At 42.1% G+C, this 18742-nt stretch overlaps 1 protein-coding gene across 3 annotated transcripts in view; it reads right to left on the reverse strand.

Moving 5' to 3' along the window:
• The window catches only part of RALGAPB (Ral GTPase activating protein non-catalytic subunit beta), a 97706-nt gene extending 83358 nt beyond the window's left edge, over positions 1-14348 (reverse strand). For 2 of the 3 annotated variants that reach the window (XM_049868834.1, XM_049868832.1), the window contains exon 1: positions 14078-14348. The gene's annotated coding sequence lies outside the window, so the exon portion shown is untranslated. Of the gene's footprint in view, positions 1-9714; positions 9819-14077 lie in introns of all 3 variants that reach the window. The other variant, XM_049868833.1, reaches the window with a different exon arrangement.
• Between the last annotated feature and the right edge of the window lie 4394 nt (positions 14349-18742).

An 18742-nucleotide genomic window follows, 5' to 3' on the forward strand; every position in this document is an offset into this window, starting at 1 on the left:
CCCCTTCTCCCCAGCACTAAGTGCCTGTCACAGGTTGTTCATATCAAACTTCACATTAGATTATTTGTTAGCTGTGTGCCCCATGAGAGTATCAGTCTTTTTTGAGTGGGAACCTAACCTCCTGAATCTTTGAATACTCACTAATAGCGTGTACTACATAAATGTTTCAGAATGTCAACGTTCACCAATGTGGAAGTCAGAAGGTGTTCCCTTTATCCCACTGACATATGTCCAAAATGTCATATGTCACATACAAATAAAAACAGAAGTGTTCATTTGTTTTAGGCTAGCTATTAGCAAAACAGAAACCCCAGTGGTGTAGTGGTTAAGTGCTGTGGCTGCTAACCAAAGGGTCAGCAGTTTGAATCTGCCAGGCGCTCCCTGGAAACTCTATGGGGCAGTTCTACTCTGTCCTATAGGGTTGCTATGAGTCGGAATTGACTCGATGGCACTGGGTTTGGTTTTTTTGGTTTTATTAGCAAAACAAGGAGCCCTGGTAGCAAAGTGGTTAAGCACTCGGCTGCTAAGCAAAAGGTCAGCAGTTTGAACCCACCAGCAGCTCCGTGGAAATAAAGACCTGGTGATCTGCTCCATGTAAAGATTTACAGCCTAGGAAATGCTATGTGGCAGCTCTAGTGTCACATGGAATCAACTATGAGTCAAAACAGACTCAAGAGCACACAACATTAGCAAAATGTAGTTAGATGGTTTCCAAATATTAAAGAAATAAAAAGAAAAGCATCCATTTCCAACAACATATTATTGGAGTAAAAAAATTTTTTTTACGAAGGCAAAAACAAGACAAGCTAGCTCTCAAACTCCATTGTACACATAAGAATCATCTAAGAGCTCTGACTGAAAATGCAGATTCCTAAACCCCTAAACCCCATCCCCAGAAATCTCAATTCTGTAGGTCTGGGGTGGGGTCTGCGAACCTACATTTTTAAGAAACAGTTACCACCCCTCCCAATTCTGAAGACTGGAATATAATTCTTTAAAAATATACTATGAAAGAAGGGCAGAGCCAAGATGGCGGAATAGGCAGACGCTTCCTGTGAGCCCTCTTACAACAAAGACCCGAAAAAAACAAGCAAAACGAGTATATTTATGACAAACTAGGAGCCCTGAACACCAAAGGCAAAGTTAGAAAATGAACTGAGTGGCATGGGGAGGAAGACACAGTTCAGAAGTAGAGAGGAGTTACTGGACCTGAATCACTGGGAGCCCGTAGGCACCAATCCCAGGAGCGGCTGCAGTGGGCTGAAAATAGCCTTCAGAAGCAGTTTCCTCAGACAGAAGCAGCCAGCCACACAAGCCTACTCACACCTCCGGAACCAGAGAAGGGTGCTCTCAGCAAAAGCTAAGTACTTGCATATACTTTACCATGCCCCGCCCCCCCCCCGCCCCCAAGCCGACTGTAGTGGCTGTTGATTTCCCTGGGCCTGAGATGGGCCTTTGTCCAGAGCCTAGAGCCATCCTCCCAACCTTGGAGAAGGAATAAATCTGCAATTTGGGGAAAAGATAATTTGCCAGCTCCACTAACCTGGGGAGCTCAGGACAGAAGCGGCTCCACGACAGACAGCAATCAGAAATTCAGAAGATTAGCAATAAAATTACAGAATTACACAACTCAACAGAAAGTCAGAGGAGCAGAATTGAGCAAGTAGAAGGCAGAATTGGTGAACTTGAAGATAAAGCACTTGGCACCAATATATTTGAGGGAAAATCAGATAAAAGAATTAAAAAAAAAAAGAAACCATAAGAATCATGTGGGACTCTATCAAGAGACATAACCTACAAGTGACTGGAGTACTAGAACAGGGAGAGATAAGAGAAAATACAGAGAGAACTGTTGGAGATTTGTTGGCAGAAAACTTCCCTGATATCGTGAAAGATGAGAAGATATCTATTCAAGATGCTCATCGAAATCCATATAAGGTAGATTTTAAAAGAACGTCACCAAGTCATATTACAATCAAACTTGCCAAAACCAAACAGAGAATTTTAAGAGCAGCTAGGGATAAATGAAAAGTAACCTACAAAGGAGAGTCAATAAGAATAAGCTCGGACTACTTGGCAGAAACCATGCAGGCAAGAAGGCAATCGGATGACTCACATAAAGAATTGAAGGGAAAAAACTGCCAGCCAAGAATCATATATCCAAGAAAACTGTCTTTCAAATATGAAGGTGAAATCAGGACATTTCCAGATAAACAGAGGCTTAGGGAATTCATAAAAATCAAACTAAACCTAGAAAAAATACTAAGGGAGTTCTTTAGTTAGAAAATCAATAATATCAGGTATCAACCCAATACTAGAACACTGGACAGAGCAATCAGATGTCAACCCAGACAGAGAAATCACAAAAATAAATCAAGATAAAAAAACGCTCAAAACAGGGAAACAGCGATGTTATTATGTAAAAGAAGACAACATTAAAACAATAAAGAGGACTACAAAATGTAGTCATAGATCTTTCATATGGAGAGGAACACAAGGCGATATAAAGAAATAAAAGCTAGGTTTAAATTTAGAAAAATACGGGTAAATATTAAGGCAACCACAAAGGAGACAAACTATTCTACACATCAAGATAAAATAAAAGAAAAAAACAGACACTCAGCAGAAACTACAATGAGATACCATCTCACTCCAACAAGGCTGGCATAATCCAAAAAACACAAAATAATAAATGTTGGAGAGGTTGTGGAGAGACTGGAACACTTACACGCTCCTGGTGGGAATGTAAAATGGTACTACCACTTTGGAAATCGACTTGACACATCCTTAAAAAGCTAGAAATAGAACTACCATACACTCCAGCAATCCCACTCCTTGGAGAGAGGCTCCTAGAGAAATAAGTGCCTTTACACGAACAGATATATGCACACCCATGTTCACTGCAGCACTGTTTACAACAGCAAAAAGACAGAAGCAACCAGGCGCCCATCAATGGATGAGTGGATATAGAAATTATGGCATATTCACACAATGGAATACTATGCATTGATAAAGAACAGTGATCAATCTGTGAAACATTTCATAACATGGAGGAATCTGGAAGGCATTATGCTGAGTGAAATTAGTCAGCTGCAAAAGGACAAATATCGTATAAGATCACTATTATAAGAACTCGAGAAATAGTTTAAACAGAGAAAAAAATATTCTTTGATGGTTACGAGATGGGGGACAGAGGGCGGGAGGGAGAGGGGTATTTACTTATTACATAGTAGATAAGAACTATTTTAGGTGAAGGGAAAGACAACACACAGTACACAGTACAGGAGAGGTCAGCACAACTGGACTAAACCAAAAGCAAAGAAGTTTCCTGAATAAACTGAATGCTTTGAATGGCAGCGTAGCAGGGGCAGGGGTTTGGGGACCATGGTTTCAGGGGACATCTAAGTCAACTGGTATAATAAAATCTGTTAAGAAAACATTCTGCATCCCACTTTGGAGAGTGGCGTCTGGGGTCTTAAACACTAACAAGCAGTCATCTTAGATGCATCAATTGGTCTCAACCCACCTGGAGTAAAGGAGAATGAAGAACATCAAGACCCAAAGTAATTACGCGCCCAAGGGACAGAAAGGGCCACATAAACCAGAGACTACATCAGCCTGAGACCAGAAGAACTAGATGGTGCCTGGCTACAACCGATGACTACCCTGACAGGGAACACAACAGAGAACCCCTGAGGGAGCAGGAGAGCAGTGGGATGCAGACCCCAGATTCTCATAAAAAGAACAGATTGAAATGCCTGACTGTGACTAGAAGCACCCTGGTGGTCATGGTCCCCAGACCTTCTGTTAGCCCAAGACACGAACCATTTCCAAAGCTAACTCTTCAGACAGGGATTGGACTAGACAATGGGACAGAAAATGATACTGGTAAAGAATGAGCTTCTTGGATCAAGTATGTTGGCATCTCCTGTCTGGAGGGGAGATGACAGGGCAGAGGGGGTCAGAAGCTGGCTGAATGGACACGAAAAGAGAAAGTGGAAGGAAGAAGTGTGCTATCTCCTTAGGCGGCGAGCAATTAGAAGTAAAATGCAAGGTGTACATAAATTTTTGTATGAGAGACTGACTTGATTTGTAAACTTTCACTTAAAGCACAACAAAAATTAAAAAAAAAAAAATCAAGAGGCCAAAAAAAAAAAAAAAATTTATATATACTATGAAAGACCAATCAAAAAAGGTTTAATAACTCTTAAATCATTCTTAAAAACTTTTGTCATTGGATTAAACCTAAGAAAATACTTTAAAAAAATGCAAAAAGGCATAGAAAGGATACAACAAAAAAGTTGAACTAAAATATTAAAATATATGTAATAGAAAAAACATGCTAAATTTTAACAAAGTGTACATGCTACACTTAAAACAAACCATGCTACATTTTAACAAAGAAACAAAAAACATTAAGATAAAGAAGTACATTATAATTACAAGCAACATTAAATAAGACAATAAAGAGAAAAACATTGGAAGTACAAAGATGTCAAATAAACACAAAAGAAAGCAAGTGAGGTATTATTTTGTACCTACTGAACTAGCAAAACAAGTAATAAAAATTCAACTCTGATTAGTATTTAAGGCCAAGTTGACACAATGAAGTGCCTAGGGCAATGATTTTCAATAGAAAAGAACTGCCTCCTAGGGGACATTTTGGAAACATTAAGTTTGTGTTTGGTAACACACTGATTGGGGCGGGCTATTGGTATTTAGGCAGGGTCAGGAATTTCAGACATCCTGCAATGCAAGAGACAGTTCTGCACAATGGAACAACTATGCTACATTTCACATGACTTTGGGATGTCTGCCAAAAAATCATTCTGTTGTTAACTGTCTGAGCCTAGAAATCTAACTGTCCAAGCTAGAAGTCTAGGTTTAACTGTCTAAGCCTAGAAATCCAAATCTAACTTACATGAAAATACAAAATATTTTGTGCTATTTTAAGTACATTGAATTTTCCAGTGATGCAATTATCATGTAAACTGAAAATGGACTACACTTCATTTTGTTTATAATTTTATCAATGCAAGAATCGTTCACAATGACATCACCAATGGGCACACCACTTGTGATATCTGAGCTGTGAATGCTAATACACTGCTATCAGGAACACTATCACATACTTATTTAGCCCTTATTTCAAAATGTCAAATATAAAAACTATCATATATTGTCTTACTTCTCAATTTATAAGTAGACACAAAGGTGTCATTACATTCTCTAGTATAGTTGTGCCCAAGCACTTTTTATTGGGAGGATAGTAATTTATATTTTTCATTTGATATGGTTAAACCAAACCAAACCCATTGCTGTCAAGTCGGTTCTGAGTCATAGCGACCCTAAGGACAGAGTAGAACTGTCCCATAGGGTTTCCAAGGAGCACCTGGTGAATTTGAACTGCTGCCCTTTTGGTTAGCAGCCGAATTCTTAACCACTATGCCATCTTGATATGGTTAGGGCGTTTCATTTTTTTTTTTTTTTAATTCTGTGTATTGTTGGGTGACATATTAATTTCATTTCTGAAAAAAAAAAAAAAAAAAACCATACCCACTGCTGTTGACTAGTATTAGTGGATATGGTTAGGGTGTTTCATTGATTTTAAACTGTGTATTGTTGGCCTATATTATACATTAATCTCATTTCTAATACATTATATAACTTGACAATACACAGAATTAAAAAAAAAATTAATGAAACGTTCTAACTACATCTAATGAAGAACAAATTACTATCCTTCCAATAAAAAGTGTTCAGGCACAACTATACTAGAGGATATAATGAAACAGCCAAATGTTTGTGTCTACTTATAAGTCGAAAGGTATGTTCATAGGGTCGCTATGAGTCAGAACCAACTCAATGGCACCTAACAACAACAAATTTCATTTCAGAATAATAAGGTGGTCATTACCAAGTACTCGCTATTTGAAAATGGAGAAAGGAGAACCACTTGGTCTAGGAACCAAACACACAACAAGCAGTGAAGCAGGCAGGGTCAGAACTGTGGCAAACTATAGAATATAGGCTCTGTTTAAAGGGTGCAGCCACTACTCAGCTCTAGCTATGACCTTGAAGAAATTTAGACCCAGTATTGCTAAGTAATCTGATTTTTCAACAAAAGGAGAAATTTTGGATATTTCAGTGAAGTCTCTTTAGTCTTTAAATGTTGGCAATTAATTTAAGTTTAAAAAAAAAAAAAACTCCACAAATGTGAGCTAAAAAGAACCCATCTGTGGGCCAATTTACGCCTCTGATGAAAGATAAATGCATAGGCTGGCTTTGGTAACTGAACTAGCAAGATCCTTGTGGAGGAGGGGAGTGACGCATAAACTACAGATGAGCTCCTGCTGCCCTGGGAAGTCACATCACTCACCTCTACTGTGTGTGTTGGGGTGTGGGGGGGTGTGGAGGGGAGCGGATTATAACCCAGCTGTTGTTGTTGTTAGGTGCCCTGAGTTGGTTCCAACTCACAGCAACCCTACAGGACAGAGTAGAACTGCCCCCACTGGGTATCCTAGATGGGCTGGTTGATTTGAACTGCCGACCTTTTTGTTTAGCAGCCGAGCTCTTAACCGTCTAGACCACCAAGTCCTACAACTTCATTTTGTTTCATTTTTGTTGCTGTTGGGGAAAAAAAGGGTGAGGGCAGAGTGTGATGTAACAGGTGGGGTTAGTTCCAGTTTTGTCAGTGGCCGGCCTACTCTTAAATACACAAATACGAACCTCCTCTTGTTGTTGCCCTTAGGCTAGTCAACCTAACAAATGCAGAGATCTCAGAAAACGTCACTGCTTTCAGAAGCCAGAACTGCTGCACAGCCTAGACCCTCCTGGGCCAGAATGTCCTTATCTCCATCAACCACTCAGTATAGCACCATGCTTCCACTGCTGTGCCTTGATTGCCTACCATCCCATTTGCCTTGGGACTGTCTGTAGCTCCACTGTATCCATAAAATGGCATACGTGTACGGCACTTCAGGCTGACATGGCATTTCTCTACCTAGTCACCCAAGGACAGCATGAATGTTGTGCCAATACATTGCAGGAGACACAGTAACATCAGGTGACTTGACCCAAAAATACCACTTAATTTATCCTTATAAAACAATTCAATAGAAAAACGTACAAAATGTTCACTGTAGTATTGCACATAAGACGGGGAAAAACCCCAAACCCAGTGCTGTTGAGTCGATCCCGATTCATAGCGACCCTATAGGACAGAGTAGAACTGTCCCATAAGTGGGCATGATTTGGAACTGTCCATCAATAATGGAATGGCTTCAGTAATTCGGGCAAATTAACTCCGTGTACTATCACGCTTTTTTTTACTATCACGCAGCCATTAAACACTGAGATTACACAAAAGCATAATATGTATGAGAGTATCTAAGAGGCAGGGCTCTGGAACTAGACTTCCTAGATTCAAATCCCAGCTTCACCACTTGCAAGCTATGTAACCTTGCAAAAGTTACTTTACCTCTGTGCCTGAGCATCCTCACCCGTAAAATGGGGATAAGAGTGCCTACTTCAGTGTTCTGGTGAACAGAGAATCAATATATATACGAAGTTGGGGCATACCGTAGCACAGTAAGCAATTAATAAACTAACTGGAAAGAACACAAGTCATGATTACAACTAGGGAAACATATTGGTGGCTAAAGATTAAAGGATCACAGAAAAATGCAAGCAGTTTTAACTAAGTGGTAGAACTGTTATTACAACGTGATGTAATAAATTTTTATTAATAAATCTTTGTGTCGCAGAATTGATAAGTGTATGTTACCTTTCTGACTATACATATGAATATTCAGACACTGGCAGGAACTACCAAGCTGACTTATTCAAGAGTTATGATGCATCTACTATGTACGATGCATGGTATTAAGCCCATGAAGAAGACAGATTAACGGGACTTAGTTCCTGTTTTCAATGAGTTTATTGTTTAATTGGGTATGTGAGACTTGTACATAAATAACTATAATTTAAGGTAGAATGTTAAAGTGCTAAATGGCATAAAAGAGCTACAGGCAAGATGCTGTGGAAGTTCAGAGGGGAAAGGTTACTTTTGTCTGAAAAATGGTCTGAGGCGTAAAACAATAGGGTAAGATCAGGGAAGACTTTTATAGAGTACAGAGCATATCACTTGGGCAGGAAGGAAGGTGAGAATTTTGACAAAGACAATAAAACTGAGTAAATAAGAGCAAGAGGAAGAAAATAAAAATACATAAGAAGGGCACTTCCTTCAGGTGCTTAACAGCACTAGAAACTAGAAACCCAGAGTGGCAGGAGAGAAGGCTATATGTAGAAGGTGGTAAGTCTTCAAAGATAAGCAGTGACCAATTTAAGGCCTTTGAATGCAAGGATGGGAGGTTTGTAATTTTCAGTAAAACTGAGGGCAGGTAATGAGAGAAAGTTTAACTAGCACAGGAAAGATACAACAAGAACTAAATTTCTGGTAAAGTAATTTGATGAAGTGTCTCAGACAGGCTGAAGGGGCAGTAGAACAGCAACCTCCAGTAGGGCTAATATATTGTATGGGGGGAGGAGTGGAAACTACAGTAAGAGATGAAGACATGTAACTGAAGTCAAACGATTAAGGGCTTTGGTTGCTATGCTAAGGATCCTATGTGTCTCCTCTCCTACGACACCCTGTATGCTCTCAATCTGTTAGCAGAAAAGCCTTCAATGCTTAGGAAACCCTGGTGTCATAGTGGTTAAGTTCTACAGCTGCTAACCTGAAGATCAGCAGTTCAAATCCACCAGGCACTCCTTGGAAACTCTATGGGGCAGTTCTACTCTGTCCTACAGGGTCACTATGAGCCGCAATCGACTTGACAGCAACAGGGTTTTTTTTTTTTTTTCTCTTCTGATGCTTAAGAAGTAAGTTTGGTGGAAGGAAGAAAAGGAGGACAGCACTCCCCTACAGATCCCTGACTTTTCTCCCAACTCTACATGTACCCACTTTCTAGGTATCCTCACCAGGGGATCCTATTATCAGGAGATTGTGTACTGGCTGACAGCTTTTGGCTTGTAAAGGCATCATCGCAAAGTAACATGCGCGTTTAGTCTAAATGACAAATTACCGAGATGATCAATACAGTGGTGGATGCTACAGTCCTATGACCACATCCTGACACTTAATTACATCAATTGATTCAACCAATATATATTACATGCCTTCTATGCACCAAGCACAGGGAATACAACAGAGAATAAAACATCATTCCTGTTCCCAAGGAGGTGAAAGTCTAATTAAAGACAACAATCTTTATAAACTTCATAAAGTAAAACTAGACATTGGTTATTTCATTCAACAAACATTAAACACTATGTATCTGGCACTGTCCTACGATTTAGGTATACAGAGAGAAACAGGATACAATGGCCGCCCAAAAGAAGGTTTTACAGTGAGAAGAACAAATCAATTCTGGCACCACAGTACAGTAATATCCAATATAACTGACGTGATGATTTATGAAGGTGCAAAATGCAACAGAAAATCACTGGAGATCTTATTTGATAACAATATACCTTCGTATACTTGATCATTTTCAAAGAGCTTTCACATATTAACTCATTTTGTTCCATTAATAAGCCTAGAAGGTTAAATAAGACAGATGTCACTAGCCACATTTTCCAGGTAAGGAAACTAAGTAAGGCTATGCTCAAAATCACATCAGGTAACAGCAGAGCTGGGACAAGAAACTCTACCTCTTGCCTCGAAGTTCAATGCTCTTTCCTTTTCTCCTGACTCCATACTTCAAAATGTGACCTCGGACAAGTCACTTGACATTTCTATGTCATAGTTTCCTCATCTGTAAAACAGAGAGAATACCTGCAGTGCCTTACCTAAAGTGAGTTGGGAGAAGAATTAAATAAAGCAACATAAGTCAACATACTTTGAGATGTACAAATGAAAGGTACACATTACAAAACATACCTGTTTCTCTTAGGAAAAATAAGGTACAAGGTACCAAAACACTGAATAAATAAATGAACCATGCTGGATTTTAAGGCACACAGGTGCACTCAAGGTCATCCATGTAAGTTTATGACTAATAAAGGCAAAAGGACCACAGTTCATATTTCTCTTGTAATCCCACTGACCTCACAAGACAAATATCAAGTTTGGCAAAAAAGGAATGTATTTTGATCCTAGCTGTTAGGGATCCTATCAAACACCTGAATTACAGTAAAGAAAAGACAAGTTCTGCCTGCTTTCCTCCCCCAAAGGCAGAAACAGGTGATTTTTGCTAGCCTACTCAAAGAAAATTTAAATACCCTACCTGCCCCCCACCAGTTCAGCCACAGTTCTCATTTTTTACACCTTTAGATCTTCTCTGTCCAATACGGTAGCCATAGCCACAGGTTACTACTACAATTAAAATGAAAAGTTCAGTTCCTCAGTTACACTAGTCACATTTCAACTGCTCAAGAGCCACGTGTGCTAGTGGCTACCGTATCGGACAGCAGATACAAAACAGTTCTATCATTGCAGATAATTCTACTGGACAGAGCTGCCTTAGAGCTTGTACTTTTATTACAACCCTGACTAGAATATGGACCCCTTAAGGGCAGAAGCTGTGTCTTATTTATCTTCATATCCCCAATTTACATAACAAAACACATGTTACATACCAAGCACTCACTACGTATTTAATTGACTATGTCAAACATAACAGACTACCAGGTTTGTCCACTTCCCCTCATCCCCAATATATGCACACAAACCAAAAAACATGACATCCTCTCGTATGAGGTGGGTAGAGGATGGGGACATTGCATCCTGCGGAAGGATGCCTCCTTTCTAGTCCTGGATGTGCTAGAAGCTAACCATGTAGTCTTAGGCAAATCACCCACTTTCTTCATCTTGCACCAAAGGAAATCATGTACCCTGTCTAAAAGGCCTTTGCACACACATGCACAGGAACACACTTGCTAACACTGATGGGTAACCTCAAATTGACCAGGATCCATTTCTAGGTATCCAGGTATCATAATGAGAGTCACTTCTGGTCTTTAACTGAGCATGTGTTATTTTCACCTTTACTTTGGGGGTCGACTGGAGACTTTTATATCTCACGTTTACAGATTGAGTTTCTTCCATGTGCCCAGGCCAGAAGTGGATACTCTGTCCGTATCTCATCAGAGAAACAGGGGCAAGTTCCTTGAGTATCTAAATTTAACATGCATTGTTCCATCAGTTTCTACAGTAGCCTCAACCTAAAAATTGAGCAAAACAGTACAAAACTGAACCAAAAAATTCTTTCTATACCAACCCTTACACTGTAAGGAATTCATTATATGAAATGTGTATTTTATTCGGTCCACATACTCATATTTAACTGCTATAGAAAAATCTTTATTGTCCAAAAACCTCTTCATAATGACCTTGATACACATATACACACAAACACACACCCTTTTACAAACCTTACATAGTTTTAAGCCCACCCAAGAACAAATACAATCTGAATTATTGGCCCACATTCCTTCAAAACTTGTAAATATTTTGGGCATGGCAATTCAGACATTCTGCAAATAAGTACATACTAAGTCTATCAATTCCCTGACATCACGTTTTAATCTTCATTAAGTACTTTTTACGCCATCCCTCTTGGTGAATACATGAACTCTCATCAATAGCAATTCCATCTGCTAGTATTTACGAAGTGCCAACAGGGCAACAGCACTCAGTGGATGACAACTAAATGCTTTTTGGACAATGAAGGTGTGTTAGGGATGGAATTGTGTCCCCCAAAAATATGTGTTGTAATTCCTAACCTCTATATGCCTATGGTTATAATTCCATTTGGGAACTGGTTGTCTTTATTATGTTAATAAGACGGGATTAGTGTAGGGTGTGTCTTGAGTCAATCTCTTTGGCGATTAAACAAGCAAGTGGGCAAGCAAAGATGGGGAAAGAGAGATGCCAAGCCACATGAAAATTACCCAGGAGCAGAAGCTCAAAAGAGACAAGGACCTTCCTCCAGGGCTAAAAGAGAGAAAGCCTTCCCCTAGAGCCGGCACCCTGAATTCGGACTTCTAGCCTCTTAAGCTGTAAGAAAATTAATTTCTTTGTTAAAGACACCCACTTGTGATATTTCTGTTATGGCAGCACTAGATAACTAAGACAAGACAGAGAACATATACAGAGCCATAAGGGCAATCAAGACTCCACACTATTGAACAGCACTTTAAACATAACTCTCTCACGCAGCACACTAGCCACAACAGTGAGTACAAGGTCCTCCTTTGTATAATCGACTCGAGTGCACTGGGTACTGGGTTTTTCATATGTATAATTCAGTCAGCCTCTTTTCTGTATTATTTTAAGTAATAATCAAAGAGCAGTGCTAGCAAACAAACAGGACAAAGCACTAAAAGAATGCATACTGTGATAAGATTAGACACTAAAACTCAAGCAATGCTGACTGCACATGGTTAGTTCTACACAGTGCCTTGCCAGTGGTAAGAACTCCGTAGCTTGTTCAACTGCTGGATGGATAAATAAATTAATGGACCTAACTAGACTATTTCTGACAAACAGAACAAAACACTATAGGCTAAGAACTGCTAAAGACCTTTGATAAAAACGGAAATAGAGAACAAAATTGTTTGCAGCATGAAGCCCACCTACTCAAATATTCCAGTCAGTAATAACTGTGAGTCTGTATGTCAACACAGAAATGAATAAGACATGGTCCCTGCTCTCAAGCTGCTCATAATCTAGTAGAAGGGCTAGAATGCAGAAAAATAACCAATAAGTCCCAATATGATAGTGCTAAAGAGCAGCTAGGAAAGACCCAAGGTGGGTGGGGGTGAAGGACAGAGGCATCTTGAAGGGAATGTCGGAAGTTATGCAGCCAGAGAAGGGAAGAAAAGGATAGGTATGTGTATGAAAGGGAAGGGAGAAAGCATGCAGGATGATTCAAGTACAGAAACAGCATTTGCAAAGAAACCCCAGACACTATACCCATGAGTACTGTATATTCGGGAAAATCACAAACCAACAGTTTTCCATAACATGTATACACTTTATAGGGCCAGTTGTCTCAGAATTCCTGCAGAGAAAGTTACTCCCACCCCCAACAGTCCTTCACAAGATACATGGGTGGGCCTAATAAAAAGATCTCCTTAGGTGGAACCTGCATTTTTAGCAAGCTCCCAGGTGATTCTCCTGCAGTTAAGCTGGAGCAACAGCAACCAGGTCTTTTGAGATGCAGAATTACCCAGTGCAGTGGTTCCTAAACATTGCTGCACACTTGAATCGCATGGGAATCTTTAAAAAAAAAAAAAAAAAATACTGCTGTCTAGCCTCCATCGGCTAGACATTCTGATTTCATTGGTCTGCTATACGACCTGGGCATCGGGATAAAAGTTTCCCAGGTGACTCCAGTGTGCAGCAAAGTTGGGGAGCCACTGACCTAATTGTTAAGAATTTGGACTGCGGAGTCTGACTGCCTCGGTTCAAATTACCAGCTATGTGACCTTGGGCAAGTAAATCACTTAACCATTCGGGGCCTCCAATGTCTTATTCGTAAAGTGGGGACAATAATCCTATCTCAGAGGGTTGCTGTGAAGTTGGATGTAGCGAACGTAAGGGTCTGGCACAATGCCTGGCATACAGAGTGAGCGCTTAATAAGTGTTAGCTGTTTAGTCTCCTCACTGACTCTTCCTCATAGGAGCGCCACTGTGCAATGGGCAGCATCGTCCCCACAGGGCGGCAGCAACTCGCCAACCTTTCTGCTGGACCAAAATTCTTCGCAGGAGTTTTCTCGCTCCGCTCCAGGCCCGCCCCCCTCCCCCCGGGCGGCCCGGCGAGAGCTACGCCCGGCCTAGGCTGCTCCCTCGGGTTCGACCAGGTTTGCACAGACCCGACAGAAGCCCCCAACTCCAGAGCCAAGCTCCCTCCGCCCCCTGCGGGTCCCCGAGAAAATGGGGGGTTGCGCTTCCGAAGGCGGGGCCCCTGGAGCACCCAGGGCCGAGAAACAAGCCTCGGCAGTCCTAGTACCGCCGAGAGGAGACATGAGGGAAGGATCCGGCCGTGGCGGGGCCGGCCCCCCCGGTTACCTGAGGCGACGAGCGGGGCCCGCATCGCTGGGGCGGGCGCCGCCGCCGCTGGCCGCACTCGGCCTTCCGCCTCACGCGACCCGCGCCATGGGGCGGGCGCTTTCGCCGCCCCGGCCGTCCGTCCGTCCTCAGGCGGTCGGTCAGTCCGCCAGTCAGCAAGTGTCGGAGGGCGCCCGGGGACGACGAAGACCGGTCGGGCCGGCAGGCTGGGCTCTGCTCTGGCAACTTCCGACTGCCAGAGGCGGCGGCGTCAAATAACTCCCCAAGCCGAGTGGGCCTCTGCGCGTGCGCAGCGCAGCCGATCAGCGACTTCTGCAGGTTCGAAGTGGTGGAGTCAAATAATTCCCGAGACACGGAGCCGGAAGCTGCGCGTGAGCAGCTATCCCAGATTGCCGCGCGGGTACCATTCCCTTCTCCCTTTCCGGATCAAGTGGAGCGAAAGGAGTGAAGTGACGGATGCACCTGACTAATCGCAATACAGCCGGGAGGTGCGCCACCTGCGTCCTCTTGAATCTAAAAACAAGCCAGAAGCCACCTGTTTTCAGTGCGGGCGGGGCAAAGGATTTCTGTGCAAGATTCTGGCTCCCACCCCGATTCTGGGAATGTCTCACATTCCACCATTACAGTACTCCTCATTTGAAATGTCCTTTACTTGCCGTCCCCTCATTACACGGCCACAGTATTAATTATGAGCAGTGTTCTAGGCCAAACCAGGTGTGGGTCACAAAGATGAATCACGGAGCCCCTCATTAAAGACATCAGTTTGATATAGGAGATAAGACATTAGTAATAATAACAGCAAGAGATACCAGTTTGAGCACCTACGATGCATCAGACATCTTGTAAACGGTACCACTTTCAATAGCTGGGTTTCAGCTTCAAAAGAGAAAATAATAACAGAGAGGTACAACTCAAATGCCTTGGGAATGTAAAGGAGGAAACTTGGGTTGATGGAGAAGAGGAGGAGGGATAGTGGAATTCTTCACGGAGGACTTGGCCTTGAGACTGACCTTGGACATTCGAAGAGGAAGGAGATAGGTTGTTGAAATAAAACAAAAACAACAAAAAAACTGTTGCTGTCGAGTGGATTTGGACTCATAGCGACCCTATAGGACAGAGTAGAACTGCCCCTAGGGTTTCCAAGGAGCACCTGATGGATTTGAACTGCTGACCTTTTGGTTAGCACCCAAGCTTTATAACCACAATGCCACCAGGGTTTCCATAGGTTTGTGAGTAGTGCTGTTGCCTGAAGAAAAAAAAAAGACGGGGAAGCAAAGAGGATGCTGACTCCTTTCACCTCAGGAGTTACCTTGAAGGAAGGAGTGACAAGGGAACTACTAGTACCCTCACAGAAAGGATAAAACAGAAGTGTTTTCTCAAGACCACTCTCTCATCTCCCAAGAAATTAGCGAGAGGAGGGAAGACGGAAAAGGAGTAAGAATGCCCTAGGACAAGAATGGGGCTACGTCAAGGACCCTTTGTAGATCAAAGCCATACATTTCAATTAAACTCAGTATGACAAATACTGTAGGGAGCTCACTAAATACTGCTTCAACCAACTCTCCCTTGCCTTGCAAAGCACACAATTTCCAATCTTCCTTGCAGCTAGGGGTAGCAATGAGACAAAGCTCTGGCCAATGAGATGTAGGCAGAAGTCCCAGGAGAGAGCTTCCCTTTCAGAATAAAAAGGAAGTATCTAGAGAAATTTGTGCCCTTTACCTTTCCCCTATTTCGTGCCTGGAACTGAGTGAGACACAACACCTGGAGGTGCAGCAGCCAATCTGAGACCATGAGGAGGGATATGCTAAAGAAGGTGGAGGAGGAAGACAAGAGGAGCCTGATTCTTTAGAATGTACTAAAGCAACCGCACACTGGACTGCTTTGCTCTTTTTTGAGGTGGAGGGTCTTTAGACCACGGTTTGTTGAGTTTTCTATTACTTGTAACCAGACACATTCCTAACAATATTTATCGAGCATCTATAGTGTATGAGACAGGTAAGGGGCTGATAATGGGGATGACAAAGTCGAAGAACAATGGATGATGGGAATTAGAAGGGTGACAGACATAGAGGACTGAGAAGCTGGCTAAAAGCCCTTGGGAAGATGATGAGAATGCATCTATCCCCCATCTGGTGACTTTAATTCCTGAAAATTCTGCCTCTAGCTGAAAAGCTGTTTATATATATATATATATATCCCAAACCAAAAAAACCCAAACCCATTGCCATCAAGTCAATTCTGACTCATAGAAACCCTATAGGACAAAGTAACTGCCCCATAGAGTTGCCAAGGAACAGCTGGTGAATTCGAACTGCTGACCTTTTGGTTAGCAGTTGTAGCTCTTAACCACTATGCCACCAGGGTTTCCAATATCCCCATTAATATTTTTAAATTTTATTGTGGTAAATTACATATTTTTAAAAATTGCCATTTTAACCATTTTTAAGTGCACAATTCAGTGACGTTAATTTCATTCACCATGTTATGCAACCATCACCACTATCCATTTCCAAAAGTTTTTCATCACCCCAAACAGAAACTCAGTACCCCTTAAGCAATAACTCCCCATTCCCCCTGCCCAGTCCCTGGTTGTGGTTGTTGTTAGCTGCCATCAAGTTGGCCCCCAACTCACAGTGACCTCATGCACAATGAGACCTGACCGTTACGATCCGTAAGGTTTTCATGGGCTGATTTTTAGAAGTAGGTCGCCAGGGCTTTTTTCCTAGTCAGTCTTAGTCTGGAAACTCAACTGAAACCTGTTCAGCATTATAGTAACACTTAAACCTCCAGTGGCAGACGGGTGGTGGCTGTGGATGAGGTGCATCGGCCAGGAATCGAACTCAGGTCTCCCACATGGAAGGTGAGAATTCTACCACCGAACCACCATTGCTCCCATATTTTCAGCACTGTTGTTGTTAGTTGCCACATACAAAAAAAAAAAAAAAAAAGACCAAACCCACTGCTGTTGAGTCGATTCCAACTCACAGCAACCCTATAGGACAAGGTAGAACTGCCCCATAGGCTTTCCAAGGAGCAGCTGGTGAGATTCGAACTGCCAACCTTTTGGTTAGCAGTTGAGGCCTTAACCACTGCACCACCAGGTCCCCACGTCCAAAAAAAAAAAAAAACCCCACTGCCATCGAGTCGATTCCAACTCATAGCAACCCTATAGGACAGAGAAGAACTGCCCCATAGTTTCCAAGGAGCACCTGGCAGATTCGAACTGCCAACCTCTTGGTGAGCAGCCATAGCACTTAACCACTACGCCACCAGGGTTTCCAAACATAAAACATAGTCCCTAATAAATATTTTTTGAACGGACTAATGATCTTTTATTCTGCCCAGCCCTCCGTTCTTCTGCCTTTCCATTCTGCTATGTAATCTCCCACCAGCTGCTTCACCAGGGCCTCTGGTACCGGGTTGATTCCTGTTAGGATCATGGCTCTTCTTGAAACTAATCTTGGTTCTTGGGCCGTCTCGGTAATACCCTTCTCAGGTTTCCTTAAGCTCTGAAGAGCTGGAGGACTCCTGCTTCAGATGCAATGGTAGTGGGAGGGACACTTGATACTTCGGTTTGGCTGAAACACGTCTATGTTCCTGTATATGTCAAGTTCACAAATTCAGCCCTCAGGATGGTTGATTTAGATAGGAAATATTTTAGGAAGACTGGATAACAGGCAGCAATTTGAAGCAGATGGAATGAATAGTAAAATACCCCAATTTCCAGTTTCCCAGTACAAACAAGCATCTGACAGCCTGATATGCAGGCTTATGCTATTTATGGAATCAGCCTGCAACATTTTTCACTACTGAATACATCAGGAAGTGGAAAACCAGCTAAGCCACTTGTTAGGTGTGAGACAAGTCCCATTTCTCTGAGCCTTGGTTTCCTCATTTGTAAAATGGGGCATAATTAAACCTACCGCACTGGGTTGTTGTGAAGATTAAATGTGGTAATTATATACGTGGGCTTCCTACAATGCATGGCATTTAATAGAAGTTCAATCAGTGGTAGTGATGATTAACACCAGCCCCACTGGGATGTCTGCAAATTAGCAAAGAAGAAAGCATTCCTAGTGTCAAGTTAACAGATGAGTCTGTCACATTTTTCTTCATATTAACGATCAGTAAGCTATACGTGCTCCTCAAAAAAAAAAAAAAAATAGCTGACATTTATTGAGCATTCAGAATGAGAGAGATACTGCTATACAGTTAACATGCTTCATCCTTAATCCTTACTATTTGGGCTATGAGCCCTCGTGGCTCAGTGGTTAAAGCACTTGGTTGCTAACCAAAAGGTTATCGGTTCAAACTCACCAGCTGCACTATAGGAGAAAGATGTGACAGTCTGCTCCTGTAAAGATTTACAGCCTTGGAAACCCTATGGGGCAGTTCTACTCTGTCCTATAGCGTCACTATGAGATGGAATCAACTACGAGGGCAGTGGGTTTGGTTTGGTTTATTTGGGGTAGATGTTTTTCTGATGGTCAAATTACAGAGCCAGAGGCTGAGGTTCAGTGAGGCAAAAGAAAACACCCCATGCCCCATAGTAATTTACTATGCCAGAATCTGACAGGCTTTTAATATCACCAGGCTTCCTCCCAATGTGGGAACAGATGGGCATCCTGGTGACATGGCAGTTGTAGCCATGAGGGGAGAGGGGCC

The sequence above is a fragment of the Elephas maximus genome, chromosome 25 (genome assembly GCF_024166365.1).
Source record: "Elephas maximus indicus isolate mEleMax1 chromosome 25, mEleMax1 primary haplotype, whole genome shotgun sequence".
In the NCBI taxonomy this organism is placed as follows: domain Eukaryota; kingdom Metazoa; phylum Chordata; class Mammalia; order Proboscidea; family Elephantidae; genus Elephas; species Elephas maximus.